Consider the following 12721-nt stretch of genomic DNA (forward strand, 5'->3'; position numbering starts at 1 on the left):
TTGAAATCAAACTGTGTTTTTTTCTAAAAAAGTAGAAATTAGAAAGGATATCAAAGTTAACACCGTCTAAGAATAAGATATCACATATTTTCTTTATGAAGATTTTGTTTTCATTTGAAGTGAAACTGCGATTTTTTTTTTAGAAAAGTAGAAATTAATTCAGCTGGATAATCTGAAGTCGTGATAATAACTTCGAGATATTAAATTTAGGCTAAAAATTGCCTTGAATATCTTTAATTTTTACTATAAAATGTTGAATAAAATGGTTTAAAATGTATACTGCTGCAGCTAATTTTTTAACGCTAGTAGTTATATTTTGACGTTTCTCAGATTGAGTGAAATGATAAAAAAATAACTTTTTTTGACATGTTGTTTCCAAGAAGAAAAATAAATCGCATATAATTTAATGTTATCGCCAAGACAATATGTTTTAAAAATAATTCCAGACATGTCACCGCGGATTGCTCCAATAAATTCTAGAAGATAGGTCCACGTATGGCCCGTATGTTAGGAACAACACGCCCGATATTCTCTTCCAAGGCTTCAATCATCTCGGCCTCATCTGCGTAGACAAGCTACTTCACAAAACCCAAAACAAAGTAGTCCAGTTTGAAATGAGAGGCAATAGGTAGATTAATAAGGGAAGGGATTTAGGATAGGATAGGAGCGCGGAGGATTCAATGACCAGCAGATAAGGGTAGGCCAGAACTAGGATGGGATAAGGGGTACGGGAGTTGGGATAGAATGTCCACTACGAAGGCGATGGCATGCTCGCGATGCTCGGCTTAGCTCGCCGGAGGAGGGGGGGATCTTACCTTCGTAGATGGACCTCACCTCTTTCCAAAACTAAAATTTCATGCCATTACACAAAAACTTAAACGATCCCAAAAACATTACATTAACACGTAACGCTAAAAGAACAAACAAATTTGTACAGACTTGCACACTACAACCAAAACATGACTTCCAAACTAGCACTACAAGTAAAGAACACCAAACACAGGACAACCTACACACCGCCACCAGACACAGAACTCTCGACACACTAAGACCGACACACCATCACAAGACACACCATCTCCAAACTACACTACATTCACGCTCGACCTGACACACTATCACCGGATAACACGACATTCACGCCGGGCCTGACACACCTCGGGAACGCTGCGGCTGTTGTTGCAGCATGGCCGTACCCACCCAACCTAGAGTTCGACTGGCCTTTACTTTCGAACTCCCCTTTCTAGTCTTTGAAGCTGAAGATTACGTTGAAGAACCCGGTTCACTGAAGAGCATTATCCAGCCCTACCGCACCTCCTCTGAAAATTGTAATCAGCACTCCATAATTTTTAAGTTCTGAACACCAAAAGTTGATAAAATCAAAAAAAAACACAACAAATCGACTACACTGTAACGTGACTTACATTTTATTTAAACAGACTTGTAACAAACAAAAATGGAATATATAAAAAAAATATAAAGAATAGTTTCGAAATTTGAAAATTAGAAAAATTGTAAATTTAAAAAAAAATTGAAATTTTGAAATAACTTAAGTATAAAAAAAATCAAAGGAAAATACAAAATTTCTCCTCAGAAGTATATATGTACCTAGTGTACCTAATCCAAAAACAAACAAAAAAAAACAGGGACTTTCTCCGTATGGAGGAGACTTAAGTTCCCTTGTTCTCCCCGGAAATCTATGCCGTCTTCCTTTTATGAAGCGGCTGTACCAATTCCTCTTTTATCCTACCTACCAAGAGCTCTCTATAGGTAGCTTAAGGGATGCAAAATGTTGCCTCTACTTTGACAGGGAGGGGTATGGGGAACCTACGCCGCCCCGACGAACTCTACCCGTAATGCTTACTCGACACTAACAAAAAATAACGACGCACTCTAGACACATATACCGATACAAGGAGTTACAAAATAAAGTCGTTATAAATTTGAATATTTGTTGTTTCAATGTCACGTTACTAATTTTTCCTTTGTTATTTGTTGGACAGCTAGGTATACGTATATATCTGTATATATATAAGCAAATCCTAGAGTCGATTCGCCAGGAACCGAATCCTTTTTTCCTATCCCGCCGGATTGGCGTAAAGGGTAACGAGAACGCACAAAGAGATATATATATATATATATATGTATATGTAGTTAACACTTATATGAATATAGGGGTGAGATTGGTTTTGGCTAGTAAAGTTACTTGGTGATCCGGGTCTATCGACGGATCAATCTTATGTTCAGCACAACCTCCACATCACCTTGGGAATGAAATTTTCTTTCTCTAGGACCGTCGCTCACTCCTACGCCAACCACCGCGCCGGCCGCCAAAACTCAATCTCACTACAATATGTATTTATGATTTTTTGTATTTGTTCCTATTATAATATAACTAAAAGTATCACTCACCCTCAGCTATTATTTTAAATTTTTTTCCTCTTTATGAATTTATCTTCTTTCTTTCTTCACTGAACATACATATATTAATCGTTAAAAAAAACTTATACAAAAAGACCTTTAAGAAAGATAAATTTAATTTAAATTCTTAACGCGTTAGACGGACAACGAACCTATTTCCTTTTTTTTCTTACGTTTTTTTTTCACTTCTTTTGTTTTATGCCACTTTTAAATTTAAATACATACATAGATGCTTTCGTCACCCACTCTGAACTACAAATGACTTCTAGTCAAGTTCCTTTAGCGGTTACGATCTTCAATTACCGCAAAGTTTATTATTTCCCGCAATGTTCACAAAACTACTCTTTCAGCATCGTCTGGACCCTTGCTTTAAAGCTTAATTTCACTCCTATCTAATCCTTTCTTATTTTCCCCACCTTTCCCAATTCGCATTAAACTTTTCATTAAATATTTAATATTGTGGGTATTGTCGTTCCTTTCATACCTATAAACATATATCCGTCGCTTCTGCAATTTCTTCGTCCTCCTTTTATACCATCTTCTTAATCCCTATTCTTTACTTCTGTCTCTTTTTCATGACATATGTCTATTTCGTCCCTAATTGTCATGTCAGATTGTCAGTGATTAGAATTTGGAAATAGAAGTTGCGTGCGCGGGTAGATAAATAAACATAAAAAGAACAAGTCCTAGCAGAAACACCAAACTAAAAAAAAATAAAAAAACTAATTGGACTGGATGCAAACCAGTCACTAGGTAAGTAATTCCTAATGCCTATTCTGACCAGAACTATCGATCTGGGTCTTACCCAGTCTTTATCCCTGGTCAGCATTGTAGGTATTCTCTGTAATTTTTCCTAATATTTTTGAATTTTTCTTGCAGGAATAGTGACTAACCTAGAACAACTCTGGCCTATCGGTGGCCACAACAAAACTCCGGCATCAGAAGTGCCGATATTTTCACAAGGATGACGGTGAAGGCCGACGGCTGGTCGTATCGATTTAATTGTGAAGGACCTATGCCAATCTAATGCGAGTGCCATTGCATGTGGTGAAGTGCCTAATCTGCTTAAGCCGGGCGGAGCAAATGCATTTCCTCCTTGTTGGTTTTGAGTGGGGAAGAACCCACACTGTTTGAGCCGGGCGGAAGAAATATGATTCTTTCAAGCTGGTATCAGGTGGGGAAGAACCCTCGAACATTCAGCCGGGCAAAACAAGGCTACAACTAAATTTCAGAGAAGATTTAAACATAAATTAAAATTCTTGGTACAGAGTAAGTCCATCTTCATTTTGTTATTGATATGTATATGCATGAATTTATAATTTACTCGTTAGTTTGTTTTTTTTTTGCGTACCTACCTTATATTCGTATTCGGATACGAGAAGTTTGATTTCTTTAAAAAGAAGTAGTAGGTATAATATGTACATACTATATCTATAAAATCTATAAAATATCTATAAAATCAGTTGTTGTTTTATTGTAAGAGTAGATGTACTTGGGCACAATTTCAAAAAAAATGTATATCCATATGTATGTATATAGTTTCTGTGTTGTTATAGGTAGTCATTTACCCCACATTAAAGCCATTGTTCCTTGTCGATGTCCTGGTTGTGTTTCCTACTAATTCAACAACATTCGTATTCTAGAATAAAGATTCCAATGACTTACGTCAATCTCTGGATTGTACAAGTTAATATTGCTAAGTTTGGTTATTGCTTAAATTGTTTATATACTAACTTAAGCTATAATTAAAATATCACAGATTGGAATTACTTATATCTAGGTTATCACAGTTGTTGAGTCAGTCGAGATGTTTTTTTGTTTTCGTTTACTCGAAATGAAAAATATCACAGATGTTTGCCCAGGTTGTTAAGGAGCTTAACGAATTACGACGGCATTAAATACAATCTTTTTTTTTTCAGTTTTCATGCTTTGTACCTACGTTTGATCACAGATGGTTTGTCATTTCTTGTCCTATATTCTATATCACAGTTGTTCGTTTCGTCTATCATATCACAGGTTTATAAATATTGGTCATGAGACTCATTTGATTGTTTCGTTTCAATAGTCTATAATTTGCCTCTTACATTCTATGTTTATGTGTTCTTCAAAAACAAACTCAACAGTTATCTATTGTTTGAGATCTTTCGCATGAAAGATTCCAATCTTTTTCCCAACTAGGTTCTCCAGCTCGTACATGCTTTTTCCTACGGGTTTGACAATTCGACATTTAACATATTTAGGACAAAGTTTAGACGATAAAAGTTTCGAGGAGTCACTTAGTATGAAGTTTCGTTTGTAAACCTCTTGACCAGGCAAGTATCGGACATTTCGAGACCTGGTGTTGTACGTTTTCCTCCCCTTCTCGTTAGCTATTGTTATATTTTCTTTCAGCTTAGCACGTATTAAGTGCAATCGCTCTTGCCGCGGTAAGGTCGCCAACTCGCCATCCTCGAGGACGTTTAACTTTTGTGCCAGTGCATATCCACTCGCGTGTGTCATCATATTTGTTCCAAAAAGAGCAAAGTATGGTGAGACACCGATGGCTGAATGCACTGAACTCCTTAAGGCACATGCGATGTCGCTCAAGTGGCTATCCCAATCGCGCTGATCTTCTTTCAGATAGGAACGTATGGCGGCTAATAACGTACGGTTGACTCTCTCGGAAGCGTTAGATTGTGGCGAGTAGTTTGCTGTTTTGAAATGACGTATTCCATATTTTTCCAAAAAACTTTGAAATTCCTTTGACACAAACTGTTTTCCATTATCGGAATGTAAAATTTGTGGAACGCCATATGCATTAAATATGTCGTTTCGCAAGTAAGTTATTATGTTGCTTGACGTTGCTGAACGAAGCGGCTTTAGGAATACAAATTTAGACATATGATCTAGTACAACAAAAACATACACATTTCCGGCTTTTGACCTAGGGTATGGACCAATAAAATCAACATATAACTTCTGAAACGGACGGTCGGTGACATAACCATTCTCAATAGGTGGACGTTGGACTTGACTTGAAGACTTAGACTTTTTACACGTTTCACAATTACTTACAAACTGTCGAATTTGTACTGTCATGTTAGGCCAGTAAAAATACTGTCGTACACGGTACAATGTTTTCGCCATTCCACCATGGGCGGCTTGCGGTGGGTTATGGGCAATAGCAACCAAATTTTCGGTTAAGGTTGACGGTACCCATAACCGCCAAGAGTTCTCTACTAATAGATTTTCGCTATTCATAGGGAAGGTTCGTTTGTATACAAATGAATCTACTATCTTAACGTCGGGTAATTCTTTTTCATGCTCTCGTACGGTATCTATGAGATTTTTGTACTCCTCAGATTTAAATTCGTCGGATTCTAAATCTATCCAGGGAATTATTTCGCCCATGTCCAAGCTATCCAAGTGTGCTCGAGAAAGAGTGTCTGGCACGACATTCAGCGATCCTTTTCGGTGCTCTATGTCGAAGGTATATGATTGCAACTCAAAAGACCATCTAGCCAATCTACCACTGAGATCTTTCATGGTCATTAACCATTTTAAGCTAGAGTGATCAGTTATGATGGTGAAATCCATACCTTCAACATAAGGTCTGAACTTTTTCACTGCCATCACCGCGGCCATACATTCCTTCTCGGTCACACTATAGTATCGCTGGCATGAGTTAAGTTTTTGGGAAAAATAAGAAATAGGACTTTCTTCATCAGCCTCTCCCTTCTGAAAAAGAACGGCCCCGATTCCGGAATCGGAAGCATCACATTGAACATAAAATCGTTTCGAGAAATCTGGGTGTGTCAGCACCGGAGCTGTCGTAAGAGCTCTTTTCAAAATTTCGAACGCGACTTTAGCTTCATCTGTCATGACAAACTTCGCGTTCTTTTTCTTGAGAGTATCCGTCAAGGGAGCTGTTAAGTTTGAAAAGTCTCTTATAAAACGCCTATACCATCCGGCCAACCCAAGTAACCTTCTCACCTGCCTAGCATTTTTCGGTATAGGAAAGTCAACTACAGCTTCTATTTTTGCCGGATCTGTTTTTAATTTTCCACCACCAACAATGAAACCCAAGTACTTCAGTTCTTTAAAACAAAACTTGGACTTCTTGACATTGATAGTGAGATTAGCCTTTCTGAGACAATCGGCTACTTCTCCCAACAGTGCAACATGTGTTTCAAAGTCTGGCGCGATAATTAACAGATCATCTAAGTAAACAAATACGCGATCTCTAAGTCGGCTTGGGATAACTTTATCCATTAGTCTGCACAACCTTTGGGCAGCATTACACAACCCGAAAGGCATCACCGTAAACTGGTACAGGGGTCTCCCCGGTACCGCAAACGCTGTTTTCTCTCTGCTATCTTTCTCCAGTGGTATCTGCCAGAATGCTTCTTTGAAATCTACACTACTGATGTAGTAAGTATCTGGAAGACGACTGATCAGACCTTCGATACTGGGAAGAGGATTGGCGTCCTTTTTGCTCACCGAGTTGACCTTACGGGAATCCAGGCAAAACCGGTATTTTACGGTACCATTTGGACCTGGTTTCTTTATAAGAACAACTGGTGAACACCATGGACTCTCACTCTCCTCAATAACTCCAATCTTAAGCATCCTGTCGATCTCCTGGTACAACACGGCTTGGACCACTGGAGAAACAGGATAGTGCCTCTGCTTAATCGGTACCGCATCCCCGGTATCAATAACATGCTCCATGAGCGTCGTCTTCCCGAGACCGTGCCGATCGTAATCTAAAAATTTTTGCTTTACCGTTTCCAATACCGATCGCTGTTCCAATGAAAGTTCATGAGCATTCATCAAATCAGCGTCCTGTTCTAGAACCGAAACAGAACTTAAAATGTTCGGAGCGATCTGGAACGCCTTCCAAAAGTCCACTCCTAAATACAATTCTTGGTCTAGATTGGGAACTAGGTATAAGGTGACATTTTGTTCTACATTCCTATACTGGATTAACACATTTATTTTCCCTATTATTTTCTGACTTTGACCGTCAGCTGTTTTAACGCCCGAACTGTACGGTTGTTGTCGTATTTTTAAATCTTCTATAAACTTAAGACAATTTTTTCCTAAGATACTTATACTGGCCCCGCTGTCCAAGAGTCCGGTTATCTCTCGGTCACATATTTTTACCTTCGCGTAAGGCCTAGGGTCAGTTTGGGTATCAATGACAGTTGACGCGATTTTATTTCGAGTTTGTTTTCTTATTTCATATCTCGATCTCGCTTTCTTAATTCTGCTGGATATTTCGCTAACTCTTCCTTGAAAAATTTTATCTCTCGCCTCATAATATTCTTTTAACCTAACGTGTAATGGTTTTATTTCTCTTTTGTTTCCTGGTTTCTTCTCTAATTCAACATCTTTCTTTTTTTCTCTAGCTAAAATTGTAATTCTTGTCTCATCAATATTGGATTTTGAATAGTCATTCTCTAAAGGTTTGTCTGGGGTGTCTGAGTCGAACGCGACTCCCCCGGAGTTGTCGCGTTCCGATGGCGGTTTTCCGGATTACACCGAGGACATTTGGGAGTGATGACACCATCAAGCCCACACCTGTAACAAAATATGTTTCTTTTGTTGGAAGGACAGTCCACGAAAGAGTGACCTTGGATCCGACAGTTCCAACACTCTCCGGCCCTGCCTTCACCTTGGCCTACTGAAGTTTTCGGTCGAGCTCCCGAACGCTGAAAAGCATCTACGTGCTCACCTACTGATGAAACCACTTCTGGATCCGCAACAACATCTAACTCATTTGCTACGAACCGATGTGGAGCTCTATTCGGTTTTTGACCTTCTCGGTCCTTTTTCGGAAAAGCGTACTCCGCCTCCTTACAAGCCATCCTCAGTTGGTCCATTGAGAAAATGGTTTGAGGATACACTAACGGTTCCAATCGTTCGTTCAGGTTTCTCTTAATCATTCTTACCAGCTGATTCTCGGGGATCTGGACTGTTAATTGAGACCGTAAACGAGTTATCGCCGCAAAATAGTCGTCGCTTGACTCCCAGTTGCCTTGCTTACGATCCCTTATTTCACCAGTTATCTCGATATCCGATTTGGAACTCTCGAACTGACGTATTAAGGCATCACGTAGCATCGGCCAATCTGGCTGTCCATTTGAGCGAAGATACCACCAGTACCATTCACTCGCAGCCCCCGAGAGTAAGAGATGAAAGTCTCTTAGAATCTCAGCCCATGCACACCTATACTTATCTTGTAGCATCTCGACTCTGAATACAAACTCTTCTACTCTAGGGTCAGCGGACTTCCCGTCAAACTGTAGCTTCCACTTGTCTAACCGGATGGGCGTTTTCATCACCGGTGGTGGATATACCGGAGGAGGGTTGAAGTAGAGAGGCTGAGTGTATCTCGGAGTGAACCCATTTGGTTCCTGGTATGGGTTTGGATGGGACATGCCGTTTGCCTCAGACGCACTAACAGGACCTTGGTTCACACTCCGATCCCTTGTAGTATACGACGGCCTCGGATACTGATCGGCACTGAAATTATTAAGCTGATCGTTCGACTGACGCGTTTGCCCACCAGAATCCCCTATCAAATTCTGAACTCTTCCCCCCCCCAGTTGGTGGACCAGGTTGAGTTGGGTTTGTTTCTTTCAAAAGATCTAAAAACTGTTTTCTTATTTCATTTCTTAGCGATTCGGTTAGTTGCCTACTAAGCGTACTGTTGTAAGACGCACACGCGTCACCTACGGCCTGATTAATCGCCGACCTAACTTCTTCAGTGATTCCAGAGTTAATGGCTACTTGAGCCCCCGCGGCATGATTGTTCGATTGACCCCCGCTATCGGATGACCTTGCCATACCGTTGACCCAATTTGACGGCTCCGGTGATAATCCTCCAGGTGGAGTCAAATTACTATACGAAGGTGCCGATAATGTATCGATCACACTTCTCCCATCCCCCGAATCTAAACCTACTAAACCTCCCTCAATTGGGTTTGCTCCTTCGGTTAGTAATAAACCCTTTGACCGACCTTGTATTTCCTGGGGATGATGGTCTTTATTTCGAGCGCTATTGTCAATAGGTCCTACCCCACTAGGTTTAGCTGAACGTACTTCTTCATTCGGAGAGTTTCCCAACCTTGGACCAGACTTGTCCTTAGGAGAGTGCTGAACTCGAGACATCTCGGACGGAACTTGTAAAATCTTTTCACGTAAGGAGCGGGTAAGTCTTTGATCTGGCAATAAGTTTTGTACTTTGATTATTTTCTTTTCTAATTCTTCTTCCTCTTGTCTTTTCATAGGTCTTGCACAACAAAAACAAAAACTATACAACTATACCCTAGACGCTATACAACAAACCCTAACCTAAGATACAATTATTCCTATAATCTATAAACACAAAAAAAAATAAAACCTAAAACTATAATTGTGTACCAAAAAAAACTGAATTTGCTATAACTATTCTATAAAATCTAATTCTAAGCTAAATTATTCAAAAAAAAATGTAAAAAAATATATTTATGTAAATCCTTTAAAATCTACAACCCTATTCTAATACACTAAGCCTAACTAATCTAAGTAACACTACAAATATCTATCAACTAAATGTGGTACTTAACTTACTAATATTTATATTTATCTTTTTAAACTACCGATACCTATATCTAAGAAAAAAAAACTATACCTATGTCTTTTTTTTTTGTTTTGGATTTTTCTTTTAATTTGTTTTATATATTTTTTTTTGACTGTATTTTATTTTTTTTTTGTATGTATTTAACTATTCTACCTAAACCTTAAATTCTTAATTTCTAGTTAAAACGAAACTGATTAATTTAAAAACAACTTAATTTCTTAAAACCGAAATAAAGATTGAAATTAAAAAAAAAACGAAAAGAAACAAAAAATATATAAGTTTATGCCGATACAGATTTTAAACTGATAGAAGGATTTGTAAACACTAATAACTTAAACCTATCGTAATTAAAAAAAGTAAAATCTCGTTCTTAACTACTATATACCTAAACTGAGCAAAAAAAAACTTAATGCTAAAACGTAAATAAAATTGAAATAAAAAAAAACGAAATATATGTATGTATGTATGTATCGATTTTAAACGGAAGGAAAATTTGTAAAACATCAATACTTAAACCACTTGTAATAGAAAAGCTAAAAAAAAAAATTATCACTATCTGACACCGCGAACGTTGAACACTATTAAGACTGACCGAAAGACTTCGACATATTGATAATACCAAAATTTTTCCAAAATTCAAATTATTCATAAGACACTTCGGAGGTGCTTCAGGCGGATTCTTCAGTTACTTCTCTTTTTCTTCGTACATGGGACACTAACCAACTTCGCTTCACTTGCTAATCTCACTTTATGTTCCCGAGATATGTCCAACATACAACTTACACTCACTCACACCGCTCAATCACTACCATGAACACACACACAACATTCTTTAATTATAAAAAGCCTGTTTTTATTTTTGCTTTTTGGGGTTCTTACCTCCTCGTCGCAATTGGGTGGGCATTCTATAAAGCTATCCCATCCAAGACTTACGATTCGACTAGAACCTTACCAAAATCACCGTCTTTAAATTGATTCTGGAACTCCAGTCGCGATTCATTCGGTACGTAAAAACCTTCCGAAAGAAGACATACTGGGCTCCCTTAACCGTTTAGCAAAAATATTTATTCCTTACTCGTTCCGACTGTCCTCTCGAAATGATCTCCAACGCTTCGTCGCAAGTATGCAAGCATTCTTAAAGCTATCTTGCATACGACATACGCTTCAATTGAAAACGGCTTCGAAAACAGGCGGATACGGTTCACAGAATTTTGCATAATCTTTATTTATGGTTTCCGTTCACATTTCTTAGTCTTTGCATCGCAAATAACCGAGTTTTCTTACGAGCTATCTCGTTTATGTCTTATGCTCCGACCAAGATCTGGGCCCCAAACCACTGAAAAGATTAAAAAAACATACTATCACATTCATACACAAAACCACTTTGGTTGCAAACACGTTGCAAATACGTTGGGCGCCATTTGAAATGAGAGGCAATAGGTAGATTAATAAGGGAAGGGATTTAGGATAGGATAGGAGCGCGGAGGATTCAATGACCAGCAGATAAGGGTAGGCCAGAACTAGGATGGGATAAGGGGTACGGGAGTTGGGATAGAATGTCCACTACGAAGGCGATGGCATGCTCGCGATGCTCGGCTTAGCTCGCCGGAGGAGGGGGGGATCTTACCTTCGTAGATGGACCTCACCTCTTTCCAAAACTAAAATTTCATGCCATTACACAAAAACTTAAACGATCCCAAAAACATTACATTAACACGTAACGCTAAAAGAACAAACAAATTTGTACAGACTTGCACACTACAACCAAAACATGACTTCCAAACTAGCACTACAAGTAAAGAACACCAAACACAGGACAACCTACACACCGCCACCAGACACAGAACTCTCGACACACTAAGACCGACACACCATCACAAGACACACCATCTCCAAACTACACTACATTCACGCTCGACCTGACACACTATCACCGGATAACACGACATTCACGCCGGGCCTGACACACCTCGGGAACGCTGCGGCTGTTGTTGCAGCATGGCCGTACCCACCCAACCTAGAGTTCGACTGGCCTTTACTTTCGAACTCCCCTTTCTAGTCTTTGAAGCTGAAGATTACGTTGAAGAACCCGGTTCACTGAAGAGCATTATCCAGCCCTACCGCACCTCCTCTGAAAATTGTAATCAGCACTCCATAATTTTTAAGTTCTGAACACCAAAAGTTGATAAAATCAAAAAAAAACACAACAAATCGACTACACTGTAACGTGACTTACATTTTATTTAAACAGACTTGTAACAAACAAAAATGGAATATATAAAAAAAATATAAAGAATAGTTTCGAAATTTGAAAATTAGAAAAATTGTAAATTTAAAAAAAAATTGAAATTTTGAAATAACTTAAGTATAAAAAAAATCAAAGGAAAATACAAAATTTCTCCTCAGAAGTATATATGTACCTAGTGTACCTAATCCAAAAACAAACAAAAAAAAACAGGGACTTTCTCCGTATGGAGGAGACTTAAGTTCCCTTGTTCTCAACGGAAATCTATGCCGTCTTCCTTTTATGAAGCGGCTGTACCAATTCCTCTTTTATCCTACCTACCAACAGCTCTCTATAGGTAGCTTAAGGGATGCAAAATGTTGCCTCTACTTTGACAGGGAGGGGTATGGGGAACCTACGCCGCCCCGACGAACTCTACCCGTAATGCTTACTCGACACTAACAAAAAAT

The 12721-nt window shown here is 38.7% G+C and overlaps 1 long non-coding RNA gene across 1 annotated transcript; it reads left to right on the forward strand.

The window, feature by feature from the left end:
* Positions 1-1002: 1002 nt before the first annotated feature.
* LOC129952307 (uncharacterized) lies at positions 1003-3690 on the forward strand. The gene is made up of 2 exons (XR_008782293.1): positions 1003-3174; positions 3301-3690. It is a non-coding gene; the product is annotated as an uncharacterized LOC129952307 (long non-coding RNA).
* The last annotated feature ends 9031 nt before the right edge of the window (positions 3691-12721 follow it).

The sequence above is a fragment of the Eupeodes corollae genome, chromosome 3, assembly GCF_945859685.1.
Source record: "Eupeodes corollae chromosome 3, idEupCoro1.1, whole genome shotgun sequence".
Lineage (NCBI taxonomy): Eukaryota > Metazoa > Arthropoda > Insecta > Diptera > Syrphidae > Eupeodes > Eupeodes corollae.